We start from the raw sequence: 21360 nt of genomic DNA, 5'->3' as shown, positions 1-21360 counted from the left end.
TGGTTTATAAATGAGTACCAACTTCAGTTAGAATGATAATTGTATTCAAATACGTGCTATGTATAGTGTTTTGCTGAAAGTGCTACATAAATAATTAATCAAGGCATTAATCCTCCTGTGTATTGTTGGTGATTTGCATTGATTGGATTTTTGGATACTGTAGTATCGCAGCAACTGGCAATGTAGCCGCTCTACTTATCATATAATGACAATACCTGAAATGCAGTTATAACTGCCATAATATGGAAGTAACTGGCCATACAATGTTGACTTGGCATATCTATGGCAGTGCCTCGGCCTATGTTGATTCTATTGGGTCTAACCCTATCGTATCATGACCCCATCCATGGCATATGAAGGCAGCACCCTTGTTAAAATGTGGTTGGAATCTAAAATATCTGTGTCTGCTTTACTAACTATGTGGTATATTGAATATTGTACATTGATGTACTTTTTACTGCCCGCAATCCACGTCTGGCAATGAGGATTAAAGAGGAACTGATGCCATTCAGGTCAACGGTCAAGTGACATCACTTCCTTTGATGTCATCAAGTGTGCAATGTCATTTCCACTACCCCTGACGTTTTGGTGAATCAATGTCCCTGAGGCAGGTCTTGATTTCCTTGCGACTTTCTTAAAAGCTTTAACAGTTTACCTTTGATTTTCCAAGTCATTTCAAAATGGTGACAAAGGTTAATTGAGAAATGAACTCACTAAATATAAAGCATGCCCTTTATGCCCTGCTGTCTCTTCCTCAGCGCTATCCCTGACCCTCACTCTAAATGTTTAATATGTCTGGCAGGGAATGATAGCTCTCAAAACAACAGCCCCACAGCTCGATAAAAAGTCATACCAAGTTTGAGTTGAAAAAGTTATTTAGGTAATATCGTAAATAATGTACCGTTCAAATGTGTGATATTTTTCTGTTTGCATGTTAAAATCCAATTAAGGTTCAGGGCTCGTAGCCTTTTCCCTTTCCACTTCTCCAGACATGTCTGCGTCCCTGCTGCGCTAAAAGCAGGGATATACATCTATTAAACTCACATCACAAATTAATGTGATAGTGTAATTACCCATCTCAATCATACGTGTTCCAACTGATGCCAGGTAACGTAATTGTAAAGGAAATACTGATGATTAGAGTAGAAAATACTTAATTGCAATTTACAATCCTCTTCATCACAAAGATCTGGTTTGCAGAGGATTATGAACCTATTGCACACAAGGCCTTAACCTCTGGGTACAACCTGATTGTTTGTTCAGAACAGACAAAGAAGAGGAGGAAAGGTGGCCATCCTACACAAACACCAGATCCCAGTCCTACTTAAGGACACCTTAAACTGCAGCAATGATTGTGAATCATTGTAAAATTCCAACTCTCCCCTGCTATCTCCCACAGCTTTCTACTCCTATACAGAACCACTGGCTTCAACATGAATTTTGCAGACTCCCTAAGTGACTCACTATCGACCACCTTAAATCAGCATCCTTCTATCACCATATTAGGAGACTTCAACATCTGGTTTGACACTCCCTCAAACCCCATGACCCACTCTCTCACAGATAACCTAGATGCTCTCAACTTAACACAACTCATATCCCTCCCCACCCTCACTGCAGGCAACACCCTTGATGCAGTATTCAGCACCATGAACGTTATATCCACCCACATCCCCTAATCTGGCAACTCACTCTGCAATCTTCTTCTCCCTCAAGATATCCCCTGCCATCCTTTCTCAGCTCACCAGCCTGCCTTTTCCAACCACTCCCTCCCACACCCCTCTGTGGAATAAAGTAATTAACCCTGATCTAGACAATTTCCTTCTCAACTCACTCCCAGCACTCTCACTCCAGAAATATCCTCCCCCATTAAACTCTTCGATCATTGGCTCTCCAGCACCCTCGTCCCCCTCACTCCAACTAAACATACCTCTCAGAGACTGGGCCCAAGCCCCAAATGGTACACACCCCACTCAAATCTATCAAAACTTTCAGACACAATATGGAGTGGATTGGAAGACCAACCCCACTCCTCAAAACATATCCTCTCTTGCAAGACTACCGACCAGAAATTAGAAAAGTCAACCGAATCCTGAACTCCCACAACCCAAGCAAGGAACTGCACAGAATCATCACATAATTCAAGAGGCAAAGTTGCTCAGCCCCAGCTCCACCCCATCTCCCAGTCTCTATGCGACACACTGTCTGAACACTTTCACAATATGGCTATTGAAAGACACCATGCCATCCTTTCTAAAATAGCTCTGATGCCCCATGCCCCTCCCTGCTCTACACCCGACACCAGACCCACCTCCCTCTCTATGGTAGTGTTCTCCACTTTCTACCCATCTTGCACCATAAGTTCCACATGCTTCTGGATTTGCTTGTTCCAAGCAAAGCCATCCATCAGGCTCACCTGGAGACCCCAGGCCCCCCCGCTCTACTCAAGAAAATCCTAACAACAACCTCTGCGGGCAGCATTGCAAGGTCAACCCTTAACTCGTCCCTCTCCCCAAGAATCTTCCAGAAATCCTTCAAATCCTATATATCAAACCTCTCTTCAAAAAACCCTTGCTCAACCCAATAATTCCCCAGAACTACCAGCCTATCTCCAACACCCGCTTCATTGCCAAATTCCTGCACTGCACAGCATATAAACAGCTCTGCCTCTTCACAGGATCCCACAACCTTATTGACCCAGCCCAAACAGGCTTCTGACCCCTCCAAGGAACTGAGTCCTACCTTGTGTTGGTTTGGAATGACTTCAAAAGACAGCAGACGCATATGGATGTGCAGTACTCATCCTTCTCGACCTATCTGCTGCTTTCTATACCATTTACCACACCATAATCACAGACAGGCTAGAATCCTTAAGAATCTAACCTGCTCTAACATGGATTTCCTCCTTCATCTCGAATCACTCGCAAATCATGCTCTTCCCCCCTTTCTCCTTCCTCTCCCAACCAGTGCTGAAAGGGGTTCTACAGGGAGTTTCCCTTTCTCCCCTCCACTTCTATATCCCAAGATCCCAAGATTGCCAACCTCTGCCAGCTCAGACCTCTCCTCCTGCCTCTTTGATATCGACCACTGGTTAACAATCAACCATCTCCTCCTCAACTGTGGCAAAACAGTAATCCTAGTATGCAGCAAAACTGTTCTTCTTCCCCAACCAATCCCCTGGCCACACTCCCTTGGACCCCTGGCAACATCCAATTATGTAAAAAACCTCAGATGCACTCTGGAATCAAATCTATACCCCTCTCAACATATCAACTCCATGCCCAGAACCTGCTTCTTCCACCTACACATCCTCAGACAAATCTTCTCGTATCCCACCTAACCACACCAAATTTCTGTTATCCTTGCCACCAGCCTCTCCAACATAGATTATGCAAACTGCCTACCCCCTGCACCCAGAGTCCTACACTGGCTCCCTATCAGTCGACAGACTACCTTCAAAGCCATGTGCATCACTCACTGTGCTGTCCACAACACCAGACTCAAATTCCTCCAGGATAAACTCATATGCTATCAACCTAACAGGAACCTCAGATCTGGCTCTGCTCTTCTCCTCGTTATCCCCCATTATAACTCCACCACATTGGGATGATCCTCTTTCTCCATCCAAGCCCCTGTCATCTGGAACTCAATTACTCGCCACATCCATTGCATTGATAACCACCTCTCTTTCAGAAAGGCTCCCAGAACGTGGCTATTCCCTCCTTTAGCCTGAAATCCTCTTCACCACCTCTTTCCCAACATCTTAACCTCGCTCACGAGCTGCAGCCTCAATCATATCAAAACAACAAAAATTTAACTTTTCCAGCGGATGCCGGCTGTTGTTGTGGTGGCCTGCCTTACACACATCAATAACCAACAACCTCTTATACACAAACCCAGAGGCGGATGGCAGCCATTGTCGCGGCGGCCCGCCCTTGCTAACTCATCCCCAGACCACTCTTTGCACATGATCACATATAAGCCCCCGGGCAGTCTTCACTCTGACTCGTGCGCACACGCTACTAGCATACAACACATGACAGTCTGAAATAGCTCGTACATTACCAGTGAAAAGTTTCAGGACATCCGTTGAGGACATGAAATATGCACTGGGGTCCTGTTCTTACACCCGTCTTGGCTGCACACCTAGGGGACCCACAATGGTAGCGCTTCTCATGTCAAATATCTAAGAGGATTTCCAAAAAGCGCTCAGAAAGTTCAATTAGATGGATTGTTGGAGAGAGGAAAAGTGGTGCACTTAGATGGAGTTTGGGTCAGGACATGTGATGCTCTTATATGGATTTTTGGGGTAGGAAATTTGGTGCACTTAGAAGTTCTTTGGGGGGTAGAAAATGTGAAGCAATTGATGCATTTTAGTGGGGTAGGAATGGTGTAGCATTCATTTGCTAGCCTCTCCATTTATGCAGATGTTTTATGATGATATCCTCAGCACTCTGAAGATCATAAGGAAAACCGGCCTAATGCGCCTGAAGTCCTTTGAGGACAAACTGGTAATTGCACCAAGCAGATGTATTAGGATTGCCCCATCTATGCTTACGATTTGTCGGGATAGCTTGCCACTGCTCCAGGACCTTGACACTGGACCTGACAGTCTCTTGATATCAGCCCACTTATGCACTTACAATATCTGTAAGGACAGCCATCGGGTTGTACCTAGATATGGGGTAGCCTGGCATTGCAACCAGAAGAAAGCACATGCAGGCCTACACTTGTGTTACACTTAGAGCATTACGCCTTATATGCTATAGCCCACATATGACGCCCGAAGATGTATGTTGATAACCCTCCATTGCACTTATAACTGCTTAGGTTAGCTATTGTGATGAATAGCGGTTATATGTAGGTATCCTTGATATCGCACCTAGTAGACTCCTTTCGTTAGCGCTTTCAGAACTTGGAAGATAGGTAGTGAGACTATAAATGTAACCTATCTATTGCACTCAGAAAATCCCATTATCCTAGATTCTATGGTAGCCTGTCTGTCCCATCTAGAAGATGTTCTAGGAGAGGCAGTCTATTGCACTTGGTAGACTTGAGGGTAGACTGTCCATAGTGGCTAGAAAAGTCCACAAAGGTAGCTGGCTGTTTCTACCCCACAGAAGATCGGATGACAAAGCGACATCAAAGATAAGTTCCATTTGAGCTGAAGGTATGCATAAACACACCACTTAGTTGGACATCGGCCGCAGGCACGGCTACCCATCCGCGCACTTTTAAATGCAGCAACGATTACGACAAATTCATTCTAGCTGGGCACATAACCGTTTCACATTGAAACAGCAGACTTGCCTCAACACATCTGCCTTTGGAATACAGCACCAACCTACGACAAATTTCGGTCTAGCTGGGAAAATATCGAGTCTCCAGCACAATCGATCTGGTGTGACCTCCCTCCGCTATTAGTGTTGTTTAGCCTTGTGGTTAGTTGAACCCAAGCAACAGCAGCACTCAAAGTGTAATCACTCTAATTCCAAATCCTCACCGCTGTACACCAGTGTTAGGCAGAATCCTGTGCAGTGCCCTTAGGGACCACTACACACGATTAAGACTACAAGTGGTAATACAAGTTCACCTTTGATATAAGCCTGTACTACTATGTTAAAGTGGTAGCAGTAGCGGAGCAGCCAGGCTTATCTCAAGAGTATATGATCAGTAGCAGAGATTACACAAGGGGACCACAATTACTGTGACTCAAGCAAACACTGACTCAAGGTTTCAGGTAAAAAAATAGAAGTACATTTATTTTTAAACCATCTGTAAAACACAACACTTCTATGAACTCAAAATCACACGGAAAATACACTACAAACAACCAATTCTTTTGGCACAGAATAGCTCAAGGTAAGTACCTTATGTTTTGGCGGACCGGTGTTGTGAAACAAAAGACGCTACCGGGAACACATATGCGATCACTTTTTGACAGCTCGGTCGTATTAAAGAAACGCATATCTGCAGTAAGAAACGTTACCGGGGCAAAACACACTTAGCACCTGGGCTAACCAGAGAGAGTTGGGAGCAAAAATCATATGCAATACTTTTGTCAAGGCAGACAGAATCAGAGAACACTTGCTGACAGAAATTCAAAAGTCAATAGGCCGTAGCCAGTGTCAAGTGGAACCGGGTTCCTGTTCAAGATTCACCATTGCCAGGAGTACTTTGATATTGTCTTTGGAGGAAGCAAAAGTTATAAGAAGGACAAAAGAGAAGGGCAAGCCTTGGAAGAGGAGAAAAGGGATTCACCCTAGTTCCTCAAGCAGAACACAGTACCTTATTCAGTGAAGAAGCTGGTGCCACGGCAGTTGTTCCTGTTGATTTCCTGCAGACTCACGGTTCCTGGAACTTCGGTACGATGGAGGACGTCTGAGGGGTCTACACCGCACAGGGATGAAGCCAGCAGCAGCGACGGTGAATAAAAGGTGTGCTCCTTAAAAACAGGAGAGGCTCTTGAGATGGCTATCCGGACCACTACAGCAGTGAGCAGCGATTTCGACCACACGGAGGATCCTCTGGCTGTGGAAGATGAGCTGGTTATCCCCACCAGGCTCAAGGGAAGAAGACTCCGGACTGGATCTTCTCTGGTCGTCGAAGGGTAGATAGCTCAGGACTGCAGCAGGGCTTCACCAGGACGGGGTAATTGCAGCAGCTGACTTCTTCACCGCTTCTCTTCGGTTCCTTGTAGTTCCAGTGGCAACTCTGACTTCTAGACAAGAGACCTGCCTTTTATGCGAAAATCCCCCATTCACACAGCCTGGCTGTCAATCACGCAGCAGGGGGGTTGTCCAGCCCGGACAACCACCTCAGCCAATCATGGCAAAGTGCGACTTGGGTTTCCTAGGATACCCTGTGCAGGGGGTGACTACACCCCTCCCTCACATTCAGCCCACCTAGACACCCAGGCACCCAGAGGAGGGCTTCTTCGTAGAAACCCGCCAAAAGACGGTGAAGAAAGAAGGCAAATCTGGTTTGCCGTGCAAAATAAAACACAAGAAGGACTTTAACAAAAAGAAATGGCGACTAAACCCGACCGGAGCCAAAAGAAAAAACATTTGGTCAAGCGGGTTTATGTTCGAGGCTAATATAATAGCCTAAAACAATACCACGTTTATATAGCATAATCGCGGTAGAAAAGTTAGGGTAGATACCACTGCCACCAGCCAAGTCTAAATGTTAAAAGAGCAAAACAGGCCCTAGGAGGTACAGAAAAAAGGGATAAGGAGTGACCCTTTCCAGTACTCCATGTAAACTGGGGTGTACTGGATCTTTGATTAAATGACTAGGTAAAGTTAATGGCAACTTTACCTTTTTCTGGGGGACAGTAGTCAGCCTCAGAAAATGGAGTCGGTGGGAAGTCTAAAAGACAACCCTGTGTTACTGCACTGGGGGTGCTGTGTAACACACAAAAGAAGGGGGCTACTTAAGTGGTGTACTCCAGAGTCCACAATCACAAAAACAGATGAAATACACATGGCAAACATGGATAAGAGTGGGGGAAAAGCTCACACTCTTACCAAGTGGAAAAAATAAACTCCAGAAATCCAGCAAAGCTGCTGGGGGACTCATTAGGTGAGGACAATTAGCCATAAAATGAAAATTCTCCCTAACACTAGCCCCCCCCAGACTAAGGGACAGGGGGATTTAATCCACTCCTGGATGGATCTCATACCTCTAGTCGGTTACAAACAACAAAGCCGCTTTCGATTGTTTTAGCTGTGGGAAGTGGTAAGTGGCTTTTAGCCCTAGGCTGTTAGATCGTGCTACTCCCTCTCAACCGTATTTTGATTGATGGGAATTGTTATTAATGTACTTGAGCTTTTAAATCTTGAATGTTTTAATTTAACCTAGAGGGGCAACGTGCTTACTGCACTGTGTCTGCAGGGCGCATTCTCCTTCTTCACTCGTGGGTCTGGGAAGGCCAGAGTACGGTGTAGTTTACATGGACTCCGCTTCCCAGAAGCCCGAGTGCACGCCGCAAGCGTTACATGGCACAAACACGTGACACAGCCCTTAACTGGCTCCTGTCAGCGCAAAGCGCTGACGCAAAGCTCTGACACTTTGCCTGTTTAGGCCTGTTTAGGCCTGTTTGCGGCCTGGAGCGGCGAGCGGTGTGAAACGCTGTCGGATCCAGTGTTGCAGCATTTTAAGATGATTTCAGTGAAGATAATCCCTGGATGATGGAGCATCCAAACACTAACGTAGGCTATACAGGCATACAGATGAGATCCTGCAATGTTGGGCAGGGTCACCTACATGTAAGATGTTTAAACGAAATTCGGAAATTTGGACTAGGAAGGAATACCCAGAAGATAGAGCAAGAGGAGAACCCTATCATAAAAGTGGCATCCCTGAATGCACGCTCAGCGGTGGCACATGCGGTAGAGGTGGGAGAACTTATCCAAGAATTAGACTTTGAGTTGTTGTGCTTAACTGAGACATGGTTTACCGAAGGGTCACAAACCATGTTTCATAAATTGGTCCCAGAGAAGTATACCATTCAGTTCATTAATATAGAGGATAGGAGAGGAGGGGGGATTGCCATAATCTATAAGTCATGTATGACTATTTCCCATCTGGAGAAACTGGACTGGAATGATAACATCCAGTTTGGGGAATTCTCCATCCTGATGTCCATACTCAATCCATCAAAGTACTGTTGGGCTACAGACCACCTGGACCCCTACTGACTTTTTGGAAACACTAGATTCTTACCTTACATTGCTGGGGAGTAAACATAATCACATACTATGTATAGGAGACTGGAATATCTGGTTAGAAAGAGATAATTCTCATCTACACTATGCTGCCTTGATGGAACTTCTGGATAACCATGATCTGGAGCTTATCACTAGAGAACCCTCCTATAAGAAAGGGCATTGTTTAGATCTCCTAGCAGCAAGAGGGGGAGATGTCCAATTTGGGGAAACTATTCCACTCGTGTGGTCGGATCATTACTTGCAACAAGTAACTGTTAGGGAAACAGGACACCAGAGGGGGAAAGGACAGGATACCACACCAATTTGGTGTCGAAAGGCATCCGATTTAGAAAAAATCCCTGGGAAGGAAGTTGAAAACAGATTGGCATGCCTAGATATTAATCTGACATGTGAAGAATTTTTCAGCAAAGGGGCAGATCTGATAAAGGAAATCTGGGACAAATATGCACCACTCAGACTTAAGACAGCCTAAAATTCTAAAACTTGGTTTAGCCCAGCATTGAGCCTAATGCGTAAACAGGTTCGCCAGGCCAACAAAATTGGATGAAGATGCAGAGAAGGCCAGATTCCATTTAAGGCAATATATAAAAGTGCCATTTTTGTGGCAAAAAAAGATTTCCTTCAAGAAGAAAACAAGTTAGCAGGCAATCAGTCCCAGGCCTCTTTTGATGTAGTATCAAGGTTTAGGAATCCTAAATGTGTGTCAGTACCGACCGCCAATTCACAGGAACAGGCCAATAAGTTCAACGATTCTTTTGAACAAAAAAATCGTGGATATTCAGAAGAATATCAATGAAGTAATGACTACAGAAGAATGGGGTGATGTTGGAGAAGAGGCAATAGGTATAGAAAACCAGGAAAATGAGGAGATCTTTAGCTTCCAGCCCACTGAGAAGGAAACAATACAAGCCCTTATAACTCAACTAAAGCCTACAAAAGATCTAGCATTTCCCATGCCAGCTTGCACTGCCATCCGCCTGGCAACTAATCTCACCGCATTTGTCACAGCTTTTGTGAATAAATCACTCACAGAGGGCTATGTCCCATGAGCACTCAAGGGCGCGGTGGTAAAACCTCTATTGAAAAAGCCTAACCTAGACCCTATGGTACTTAAAAACTACCGCCCGGTAGCCAATTTATGCTGGCCTACCAAAATCTTGGAAAAAATTGTCTGCAATCAATTTCAGCAGTTCATTGATAGTATGATATGATATGATATGATATGGCATTTGTAGAGACATCTTGGATGAACATCAATCAGGGTTTCGCCCTAATCATGGGACAGAAACTGCCTTACTAGCAGTCCAGGATGACCTACTGGAAGCCGCAGACAGGGGAAGCAATTCAATATTGTTGATGCTTGACCTGTCGGCTTTGTTTGACACAATCAACCATAAGGTTATACTCCAACGGATCAGAAACATCAGCAGAGCAGCCAAAGTAGTGGTGGACTGGTTCGACTCCTTTTTACAGGACAGAACTCAGCAGGTGATACTGGAAGCATTTCTCTCAGAATTAATACAACTGAGGTACGGAGTCCCCCAGGGGTCAGCACTTTCACCTCTGATCTTTAATCTATATATTCGACCACTGTTCGACATCTTGAGGAAATACGGTCCACGATTTCACTCATATGCCGACGATACACAGATCTATGTGGAAACAGACAATCTGCCTGAGGCATTTGAGTTGATAGACTGATGTATGCAAGATATTTTAAAAAAATGAATGGCCTGCAACCAATTACAGCTAAATGCAGGCAAAACAGAAGTAATATTATTTAGATCAGAGAAGAAAAATAGATAGGAAGACACAAATATCACTCCACATATCTTGCAAGTGAGTATTCCGTTCTCAAAGAAAGTGAAAAACCTCGGGTGTATCCGGCAAGAAAATCTGGCCAGCGAAGCCCAGGTAGGGGCAAAAATTAAAGCAGTATATTATTCTCTGTGCCTGCTTAGGAATGTACTCCCCTTTTTAATACCTCAAGACTATCCAGTCGTGGTGGGAGCTTTGGTAAATTACCACCTTGACTACTGTAATAGTCTTATGACAGGGATCCCTCGGAAACAAATGTCAAGACTACAGAGGGCCCAGAATGCGGCAGTTAGGTTAACGGCCCAGCTGGGTAAAAGAGATAATGTGTCCACAGCCAGGAAAGCACTGCACTGGCTGATGGTGGAGGACTGCATTAAATTTAAGGTGGCATGTCTGGTGCACAAGTGGTATCATAAACTTGCACCCCAACCAGAATCCTCCAGAATTACCCAACCAGAGACCTCCGATCAGGAGATAAACTCCTGCTATGTGTTCCGAGAACAAAATGCATCTTTAAAGGTGATAGGAGGTTCTCTGTGTTTGGGCCTAAGCTGTGGAACAGCTGCCCTTGGGCATCCGCTCATGCACCACACTGGCAAGATTCAGAAAAGAACTGAAAACCTTCCTATTTAAATGAACATATCCTTTTAGGGCTACTTCAGGCTCCCACAGTGGTATATTCAATCTTTAGTTAACATCTGCGCCCAAATGCAGTTATCTGTCTGGTGCGCATAAGAAATCATTCAAATTCAAATTCAAATTCAACCTAGAGAGGCCATCAGAATTTTGGTGGTGACTTCCTGCTCTGTACTCAATGGAGAAATCAAATCCTTGCAGGCAGATTAACCATCTGAGTAACTTTGGGTTTTCCCCTTTCATTTGCATCAGCCATCTCAAGGGTTGGTGGTCAGTATGAATAGTGAAGGTAGATCCATACAAATATGGTCTAAAGCTCTTCAGTGACCACACAATAGCAAAACATTCTCGTTCTAGTGTTGCCCACCTTGTCTCAGGATCCTTTAACTTCCTGCTGATGAAACAAATGGGGTGTTCCCTACCTTTCTCATCTAGTTGACTAAGGACTGCACCTATACCTACATTAGAAGCGTCAGCCTGTACAATGAAGGGTTGGTGGTAATCAGGAGCTCTTAGGACTGGAGCTTGACAAAGGGCTTTCTTCAGACCTTCAAAAGCTTGATTGCACTCCTCATTCCATTTGACCTTTTTAGGGAATTTGAGAGAGGAGATGACATTCAATGGAGAAGCTATGGTCCCATAGTTCTATATGACGTTCCTGTAATACCCAGTGCGACCTAAGAAGGCTCTCACTTGGGTTTGAGTAGTAGGGGTGACCCGTTTTGTACAGCTTGTACTTTGCTAGGCAATGGCCTTATTTCACCTCCTCCTACCTCATTTCCAAGGTAGACCACCGTACTCTGACCAATTTGACATTTGCTTGCCTTTATGGTCAGATGGGCCTTTTCCAGAGCCTGCAATACATATCCTAGGTGTTCAATATATTCTTTCCATGTCGGGCTGAACACTGCAATGGCATCCAAGTATGCCATGTAGAAGTCCTCCATCCCATTCAGAACTTGATTGACCATCCTCTGAAATGTAGCAGGTGCATTATTTAGTCCAAAAGGCATGACCTTGAATTGGTAGAGGCCAGCTGGGGTGGAGAATGCAGTTTTCTCCTTGGCATGGCCTGTCAGGGCTATTTGCCAATAGCCTGACGTTAGGTCAAATGTGCTGAGGTACTTGGCTGCACCAAGTATGTCCACCAGCTCATCTGTCCTAGGCAAAGGATGGGCATCAGTCTTTGTGACTGCATTTAGAGCTCTATAGTCAACGCAGAATCTCAACTCCTTGGATCCTGCCTTTGGTACAAGCACAACTGGTCTAGACCATGGGCTAGTAGAGGGCTCTATAACCTCGAGATCAAGCATCTTGTTGACCTCATTCCTTATATGGGTTCTTACATTGTCTGACATTCTGTACCACCTGCTTTTGACAGGCAGATAGTCACCAGTGAGTATATCATGCTGGCTCAAGGGGTCAATCCTGGTGAAAGTGAGGACAGGGAGGCAAACTGATTCAACAGTAACTTGCACTCATCCTGCTGGTCAGATGTGAGACTGGAAGAGAGATTAACTCCTTCCACTTGCTCATCTAAAGGTAGGCCTCTGAGGAGGTCAGGCAGTGGCTCACTCTCCTCCTCCTCCTCCTGAGCTGAAGCTAGAAGCAAAGATCCTATGTCAGGTCTAGAGATATAAGCCTTCGAATGGTTAGTGTGAAAGACTCTGGGAGCCTCCTTAGGATTGCCTAAATCCACCAGATAGTTCACATCTCCAAGTTTACCCACAACCTTGAAGGGTTCTATCCATCTGTCCTGCAAGGCCCTCTGCCTTGTTGGCACCATAACAAGAACAAGCTGGTCTTGAGTAAACTCAACCATGTTAGCCTTCTGGTCATGCCAATGCTTGACCAGAGCTTGACCAGCCCTCAAGTTATCACTTGCTTTTGCCATCATGTGTGACATTCTCCTCCGGAGTCCTATCACATAGTCAGTGACTCTGACTGGTGTGGGGGAAGGAGCACTCTCCTGCCCCTCCTTGATCAAGGCTAATGGACCTCTGACTGGATGGCCATAGAGAAGTTCGAAGGGACTGAATCCTACTCCCTCCTGCGGGACTACTCTTTATGCAAAGAGAAGGCATGGCAGTAGAAGGGCCCACTTTCTTCTAAGGGGTTCTTCTAAAGCACCTATCATGCTCTTCATAGTTCTGTTAAACCTCTCCATCAACCCATTGGTTTGGGGATGGTAGGCAGTTGAGAACTTGTAGGCGACTCCACATGTTTTCCACATGGCTTGCATGTAGTGGGACATAAAATGTGATCCCCTGTCAGATATCACCTCCTTAGGAAATCCTACTCTGGTAGGTATACCAAGTAGGGCCTTAGCCACAGCCGGAGCCGTAACAGTCCTCATACGTATGGCTTCAGGCAACCTAGTGGCATGCTCCACTACAACCAGGATAAACCTGTTGCCTGAAGATGTGGGAGGGTCGAGAGGACCAGCAATGTCAATCCCAACCCCCTCAAAAGGAACTTCCACCACTGGGAGAGGCAACAAGGATGCCACATTTGTGGCTCCACCCTTGCCAGAGGTTTGGCAAGTGTGGCAGCTCCTGCAGAATTTGTCTACTTTCTGACCCCATCTTAGGCCAATAGAAGTAAAGAGAGAGCCTTTCCTTGGTCTTCTTAAAGCTTAAGTGACCAGCCAAAGGTATATCGTGGGCTAACTGCAGGAACCAGAGTCGGTTCACTAGAGGTACTACAAGTCTTTTGCAGTCTCCAGTTGTTGACTCAGTTGGTTCAGTGTAGAAGAGGCCATCTTCCCAGTGCAACCTATACTTTCCAGGCTCTTTCCCATCGAGCTGAGAAGCTGCCTGTAGGTGAAGACCTTCAAGAGTAGGACACTCTCTTTGACCTCTGCTGAAGTCTGCCCTGTTGGGTCCACCTTCTGCCAGTAAAGATTGCAGATCAGGATGTTCAACAGGGTCAAGATCTCCAACTAAGGTACGATCTTCTTCTAGATCTGATTCCTCAGTATCTAGTTGAACCATACAGGGTTGAACCTCACACTCAGCCTCAGCTGGTGGAGGAGTCACTGATGTGACTTTGGGCAGTCTTGGGGATGTCCTTCTGGCCACAGGAGTGCTTGCTGGTTTCTTGCTGGCAGACTTGGGTTTCCCCTTTGTCTCTTTCTGACCTGCAATAGCAGTAAGTAAGTCCTGTGGACTTGGGGTGATAGTTTCTTCTATCATGTCCCCAGGAGAGCCTCTCAAGGTTCTCTCCCCTGCAGACCTAGTGAGCTCCTCCTTCCTTCTGCTGGGGGGCCTGGGGGTACTAGACACAACTCCAAGAGTTTTAAGGTCATTACCCAGCAGGACCCTCCCAGGTATGTTATTTTGCACACTAACAGGTATTCTGACAGTCATGTCATTACACTTGCACAGGGCCTCCAGCTAACTTGGTTAGGTGTTTGGGTGCCTTAGCAACATCCTCCACCTAGAAAAAACATTCATCAACCACAGATGTGCTGGCTCCAGTGTCTCTGATGGCAGGGGTCTCCTGACCATTCACAAGAACACTATCTTTGTAATACTCTTTAGTATTATCTGGGATTGAGTTATCGACATCTATGTTCTGTTGTTTCCAAAGACCCAAGGACATTAAGGAAACACTAGCTAAGACTCTCATGGGCTCGTCAGCTTGTAACTGAAAGTTTCCACTGGCTATAGGTACTTCATCCACCTGGGAGAAAGCTAAGGAGACAGCGTGGACCCCTGAAGGTTTATCCTTACATCTGGGATCTCCTTTCACATTGCCAGTCAACCCACAAACAAAGCATTTCCCAAATGCTTTCTGGAATGGGGGTTTGTTCTGATCTCCATCTGGTTTGGGACCAGATGGTACACTAGCCTGATTCGGTTTTCCTTGTGGCTTACCCTGGTTATGCTTGTGGCTCTCCCTTGGATTGGAATTATTGGAATTCTCTTTGTTGTCTTTCTTGGACTGCTTCCCCTCATCCTTTTTCTGAGTAGCCCCAGAATCCTTGTGAGTAGCCCTGTTGGCAACCCATAAGTCAGAAGCCTTAGCTAGTTTCTTAGGATCTCTCTCCTTTGAATCAGCCAAGTGCTGTCTAAGCTCAGGAGAGCAGACATAAAAAATAGACTCCAACATTACAAGATTCCTCAAACCTTCATAAGTGTTCACTTTGTAACCCTTAACCCAACCATCTAAGTTTTTCAAACATTCACACACCCAGGTAGCTCAAGGGGTACCATCATGCTTTGTGAGGGTTCTAAACCTCTTAAGATACTGGGAAGGGGTCTTCCCAAATCTAGCTATTAATGCTAGCTTCACACACTCATAATCCTGCTTATCCTCCTCCCCCAACTCCATTACAGCATCACTTGCAACAGGGGGAAGCCTAGAAAAAAGCCAAGGAATCAACTGATCCCCTGAGATACCTTGAATCCACGATTCACTCAAACATTGCAAACCAATCCAAAACATCAAGTTTAGTCTCATATATACCAATCATCTCCTTTGGCATATGGGGTCTCTTAGGGTTGGAAGACCTAGAAGACTCTGGGAGAGAAGCATTTTCTAAAGACAATTTCTTCATTTCTAGTTCATGGTCAGCTCCATTTCTCTGTGCCTTAACTCTTGAAGTTTCATGGCAGTTTGTGCATCAATATGTTTCACTTCTAATTCAAGTCTCATTTTAAGTGCAATAAACTCAGGAGTAAGTGTAAGACCTGTGGGGGTCCCTGTGGACCGAGGTTGAGCTTTCTGATCAGGCAAAGGGTTTCCTAACAAGGACTCATCTACTTCTTCTAAAGTAACACTCTCACAATCAGAAACATCAGTATCCACATTTGCTGGAGTGGTAGGCCCTTCTGTCCCACTCTCCAGGCTTTGTTTTCTTATTAACTTTGCAACCAGTTCAGATTTTTTCCCTTTACACATGGTTCTCAGAACCTCAGCAGTATAGTTTAAGAGACCCTCTTCACTGTAGTTTTCCATATTTGACATGATTCAGCAGTTAAATAGAATTAGTGTTGTTTAGCCTTGTGGTTAGTTGAACCCAAGCAACAACAGCACTCAAAGTATAATCACTCTAATTCCAAATCCTCACCGCTGTACACCAGTGTTAGGCAGAATCCTGGGAAAAGGGATTCACCCTAGTTCCTCAAGCAGAACACAGTACTTTATTCAGTGAAGAAGCTGGTGCGATGGCAGTTGTTCCTGTTGGTTTCCTGCAGAACCACGGTTCCTGGAACTTCGGTACGAAGGAGGACGTCTGGAGGGGTCTACACCACACCGGTATAAAGCCAGCAGCAGCGATGGTGAATAAAAGGTGCGCTTCTTAAAAACAGGAGAGGCTCTTCAGATGGCTATCCGGACCACTACAGCAGTGTGCAGCGATTTCGGCCACGAAGAGGATCCTCTGGCTGTGGAAGATGAGCTGGTAATCCCCACCAGGCTCAAGGGAAGAAGACTCCGGACTGGATCTTCTCTGGTCATTGAAGGGTAGATAGCTCAGGACTGCAGCAGGGCTTCACCGGGACGGTGTAGTTGCAGCAGCCGACTTCTTCTCCGCTTCTCTTCGGTTCCTTGTAGTTCCAGTGGCAACTCTGAATTCTAGCCCAGGAGACCTGCCTTTTATGTGAAAATCCCCCATTCACACAGCCTGGCTGTCAATCACGCGGCAGGGGGGTTGTCCAGCCCAGACAACCACCTCAGCCAATCATGGCAAAGTGCGACTTGGGTTTCCTAGGATACCCTGTGCAGGGGGTGACTACACCCCTCCCTCACATTCAGCACACCTAGACACCCAGGAGCCCAGAGGAGGGCTTCTTCGTAGAAGCCCACCAAAAGACAGTGAACAAAGAAGGCAAATCTGGTTTGCTGCGCTAAGTAAAACACAGGAAGGACTTTAACAAAATAAAATGGCGACTAAACCCGACCGGAGCCAAAAGAAAGAACATTTGGTCAAGCAAGTTTATGTTCAAGGATAATATAATAGCCTAAAACAATACCACATTTATATAGTATAACCGCGGTAGAAAATTTAGGGTAGATACCACTACCAACAGCCAAGTCCAAATGTTAAAAGAGCAAAACAAGGCTCTAGGAGCTACAGAAAAAAAGGGATACGGAGTAACCCTTTCCAGTACTCCATGTAAGATGAGGTGTACTGGATCTGTGGTTAAATGACTAGGTAAAGTTAATGGCAAATTTACCTTTTTCCGGGGGACAGTAGCTAGACTCAGAAAATGGAGTCGGTGGGAAGTCTAAAAGACAACCCTGTGTTACTGCACTGGAGGTGCTGTGTAACACACAAAAGAAGGGGACTACTGAAGTGGTGTACTCCAGAGTCCACAATCACAAAAACAGATGAAATACACATGGCAAAACATGGATAAGAGTGGGGGAAAAGCTCACACTCTTACCAAGTGGAAAAAATAAACTCCAGAAATCCAGCAATTATGCCGGGGGACTCACTAGGTGAGGGAAATTAGCCATAAAATCAGAATTCTCCCTAACACCCGGCCACATGCCTGAACTCTTGGGTTGCTTACTCGAGCCCAGCCAGTCCTAATCTTGGCCAAATGCACACAGGCACCATAAGCCTCCTCTGAGACTTTCCCATACCTAGACTTCGATCCCTGAGGGCATTCCTACCACAAAGTGCTTTGAGGCCATACAAATTGGAAAAGGTGCTACATACATAACTACTACAATAGAATACAATTTACAGTGAGGCAAGTGTTGCCAAACTATGTTTAAAGGGCATGTAAAATCATGACTATGCTTTTATTCAACCAACATCAGTTTCTCCTTCATCAGACAACTTAAATAAATTCAATTTGCCATATTATGCGCTTTGATATAAAAAGAGAGATGAAAACATTGTTCAGTCTAGGAACCAGCACCTGTAAATCACTCAGAGAGTTCATTGTAAATTAACTATATGCACGAGGAATTAAATAACCTACACTTCAAAGGAAATTAAGTGACTGCTACTGTTGAAAATGAAAGGGAAATCTATCTATCTCTGTATTTCTAGAGCGCCAAAAGCCCATAGGCATCGAGGCACTACATCAAACCAAGACAAGACATACGACATAGCAGCACAGGCCCAATAAACGAAGCAGGGTAGACTACAGGCTTTTACTTCGGGTAATGCTGGAGGAGCTAATACTGATCATTTGCTCTGGTTCCTGCTACAGGTGTTAGAGACTAACCTGACATTGGTTCCTCTGCCCTTCTTGTGATCTTTTTTTCTGGCATCTCTAACCTTTAATTCTGACTGTTTTGCTCACAGTCTGTATAGCATGGCCCAAACAGTTGCGCACAAAAGCGTGGCTTCCGGGGCTGAGCTGTCCCAACATCACACGGAGGTGGGGAGCTGGCAGCTGGAGGACAAATAGCGGACAAGTGTTGGGGGGACGAAAAGGAAGGGGAGAGGGCCCTGCACATAAGGTTGCACTAGCGGAAAGCAGCCTTTTCTGCTGCAGTCCACCGTACGACCTGTTGTGCGTGGCCTTGCTGGTGCTTATACTAGAAGATAGTACTTGTATTAGCAAAGGGGAAAAGAAGCATGCCTGATGTTAGTCAAGCAGAGCCTTAGAATTAGACAGTAGTTATTTTATCACACTATAAACGATTGCTTCCCAGATTATTGGGTTTATCTTCAGCATAAATCACAACTGAGTTAGATATTCTCTGTTTATATTAAACCAATGTTTATTAATTGCGCAATTTATAAACATTGGTTTAATATAAACATAAAATCCAACTGAATTGTGATTTATGCTGAAGATTAGTGAATTTCTCTGGGAAGCAATCATTTATATTGTCTTAATTATTAAGAGACGGGGCTGAGTCTGTGCAACCTAGGGCCTGATTCACAGAGCGTTTTCCTATGGGATTGCATCATTATAAACGCTAGAGTTTGCAGCTATCATGGTGCTACCAATAATGCAGTGTGCATTACATTATATATAATCCTAAACGCTCTAGTGACCCTGTTAGCCCGAATGTTAAGTAGTTATTTTATATCTGTGCCCAACCTCACATTTGCCAGTTGAATTTATGTAAAAGGTAATTATCAGAGGAAGCATGTAAATATGTTGTTTATTCATGTCTACAACATGACTATTGAGCTATGCAATTATAAATCTAATTTGGAATAAAATAATCATATGTGTCATGTTTATGTAGAACTTTTGTACAACAAATGAAATAGTCATGCAAGTAAGATTAGCCCTAATTGCACAGTTTTTACATAACACATGAAATATTCTTGCAAAAAATGATAGCCGTCACGAGAACCCAAGTGCTTTTTCAAGCCTTGTGTGACTTAAGACTGTTCCATGTTTATTATCAAAGTTGTCAATGTTTTCTGTATTGGTGACACTAATTAGTTTGATCTTTATTTTTTGATAAATTGTTGGAATGTATTGCCATGCTACAAGACTTCTGACTGGCAACATGTTGCTGGGGGCCTCTGAGGCTTGAGGCGCTTTGCAACTGAAAAGACTGAAAGGCTGTGACGTTGTCCCTGGCTCTGCCATTATGTGTGCTTTGCCCTTGATACATGGTTCCATGTATCAAGGGTAAAGCAACCCAGCATCCCCACTCCTAAATTTAGTGACCCCCACGGGCTGCTAAATATGGGGCCGGGGGATGAAACATACAACACTTTCAGCCACGCATTCATCCATCAGTCACAAAATTCCTTGCATGCACACATCCATACACATATACAAACATGTAATTTAAATATATATATATATATATATATATATATATATATATATGTACACTGTAGGTTCATCTCCGGTTCTGAGCCACAACATCAAGGCATTGTGGGTATGCAAATTAGCTCAAATGCAAATCTTTTTCTCCAGGAAATTGTCTTTGTCTAAGAGGGATACTTAATCAACCCAATAATGAAATGTTCTAAGCTTCCAGGTCAACCACATACCTGGTTTCGCCCTTATTAGGGATCATCAGTGCATTGTAGTCCTGACAGCCTTGTGGTTGGAGCATTTGGCCATGTTTAGAGGAGGCCTCTCCTGTCAGTCATGATGTTCATGTTGCTGGTCTCCACAAGGTGAACATGCTGACTGACAGGAGAGGCCTTCTCTCCTGTCATTCAGCGTTTCTACGCTGTCAGCATAGTAATGAGAGGTCAGAACAGAAAACCTGAGGTGTGCCAGGTGAATAGCGCTTGAGCAATTAAATATTGCAGAATTAACCCTGTTAAGCCTCAAAGGATAGGCTGCTGCACCCTGAGAGAAAAGCGGGCACCTCAAACCCACTTAACAAGACAAATGGAACACTAGGTATTCCCACATTTTGGATGCGCTGCCAGAACAAATCATTTAAACATCCCGATATAGAAAAGTCCTCATGCACACTCCCTGTGTAATAATTGTTATGAATAACACGTGAATAAAAGTTTTTCAAAATTTAATCTTGATCACATCCAGTATGTGATGTCACATGGTAGAGTGATGTGCCAACACGTGTTTCGACCTCTCTCGGTCTTTCTCAAGGCAAAACTCTGTTCAACAATTATTGTGTACAATTTATTAGTGCATACAAAAGGTCCCCATTTGTAAACCAGGACATAAAATACAGAGAACACAACAAACAAGGGTAATGAAATGTACGTATATACATTACCAGCAGGATTGGTATATCAACATGTCATCGGCAGCACATGAAAAAATAATTAGAAAATGCGAAATGAAAAACATATTATCTGTATATATATATAATGAGAGTAACATGTTACAACATTGTAAACTCAAATGGATACACAATTGGTGCAATAAATGTGCTGCCAGGATCATGTGTCACCTATATCAGTACTAACCCACATAAAGTGAAAACGATGTGCACGTAGATCTCCATGCACCATTGAGCACTGTATATCCCTTCTATATTTCAATTCGTGCGTGTCATCGCCAGGGGCCAAAAAACCACCAGTTCAGCACATATCACCGAACCCAGTGGGTCAAAACTTGGACTATGTCGAAAATGACCTATGAAATGTCAAAATTAAGAACCAGTTCAAACTAGTGAGCACAAAAAGATTCCAATACCACACCCAAAAAAGTGCCAGGTTGCCAAATAGAATTTAACAAATTACCGTTGATTAGTATTTCAATGTGTAGGTGTCTCAAGGTGATAACCACTGTATTGGGGTTGAATCACGCCG

Source organism: Ambystoma mexicanum, chromosome 8 (assembly GCF_040938575.1).
Source record: "Ambystoma mexicanum isolate Mex_15411 chromosome 8, UKY_AmexF1_1, whole genome shotgun sequence".
In the NCBI taxonomy this organism is placed as follows: Eukaryota; Metazoa; Chordata; class Amphibia; order Caudata; family Ambystomatidae; genus Ambystoma; species Ambystoma mexicanum.
The sequence above is the reverse complement of the archived record's forward strand: the minus strand, read 5'-3'. Positions refer to the sequence as shown.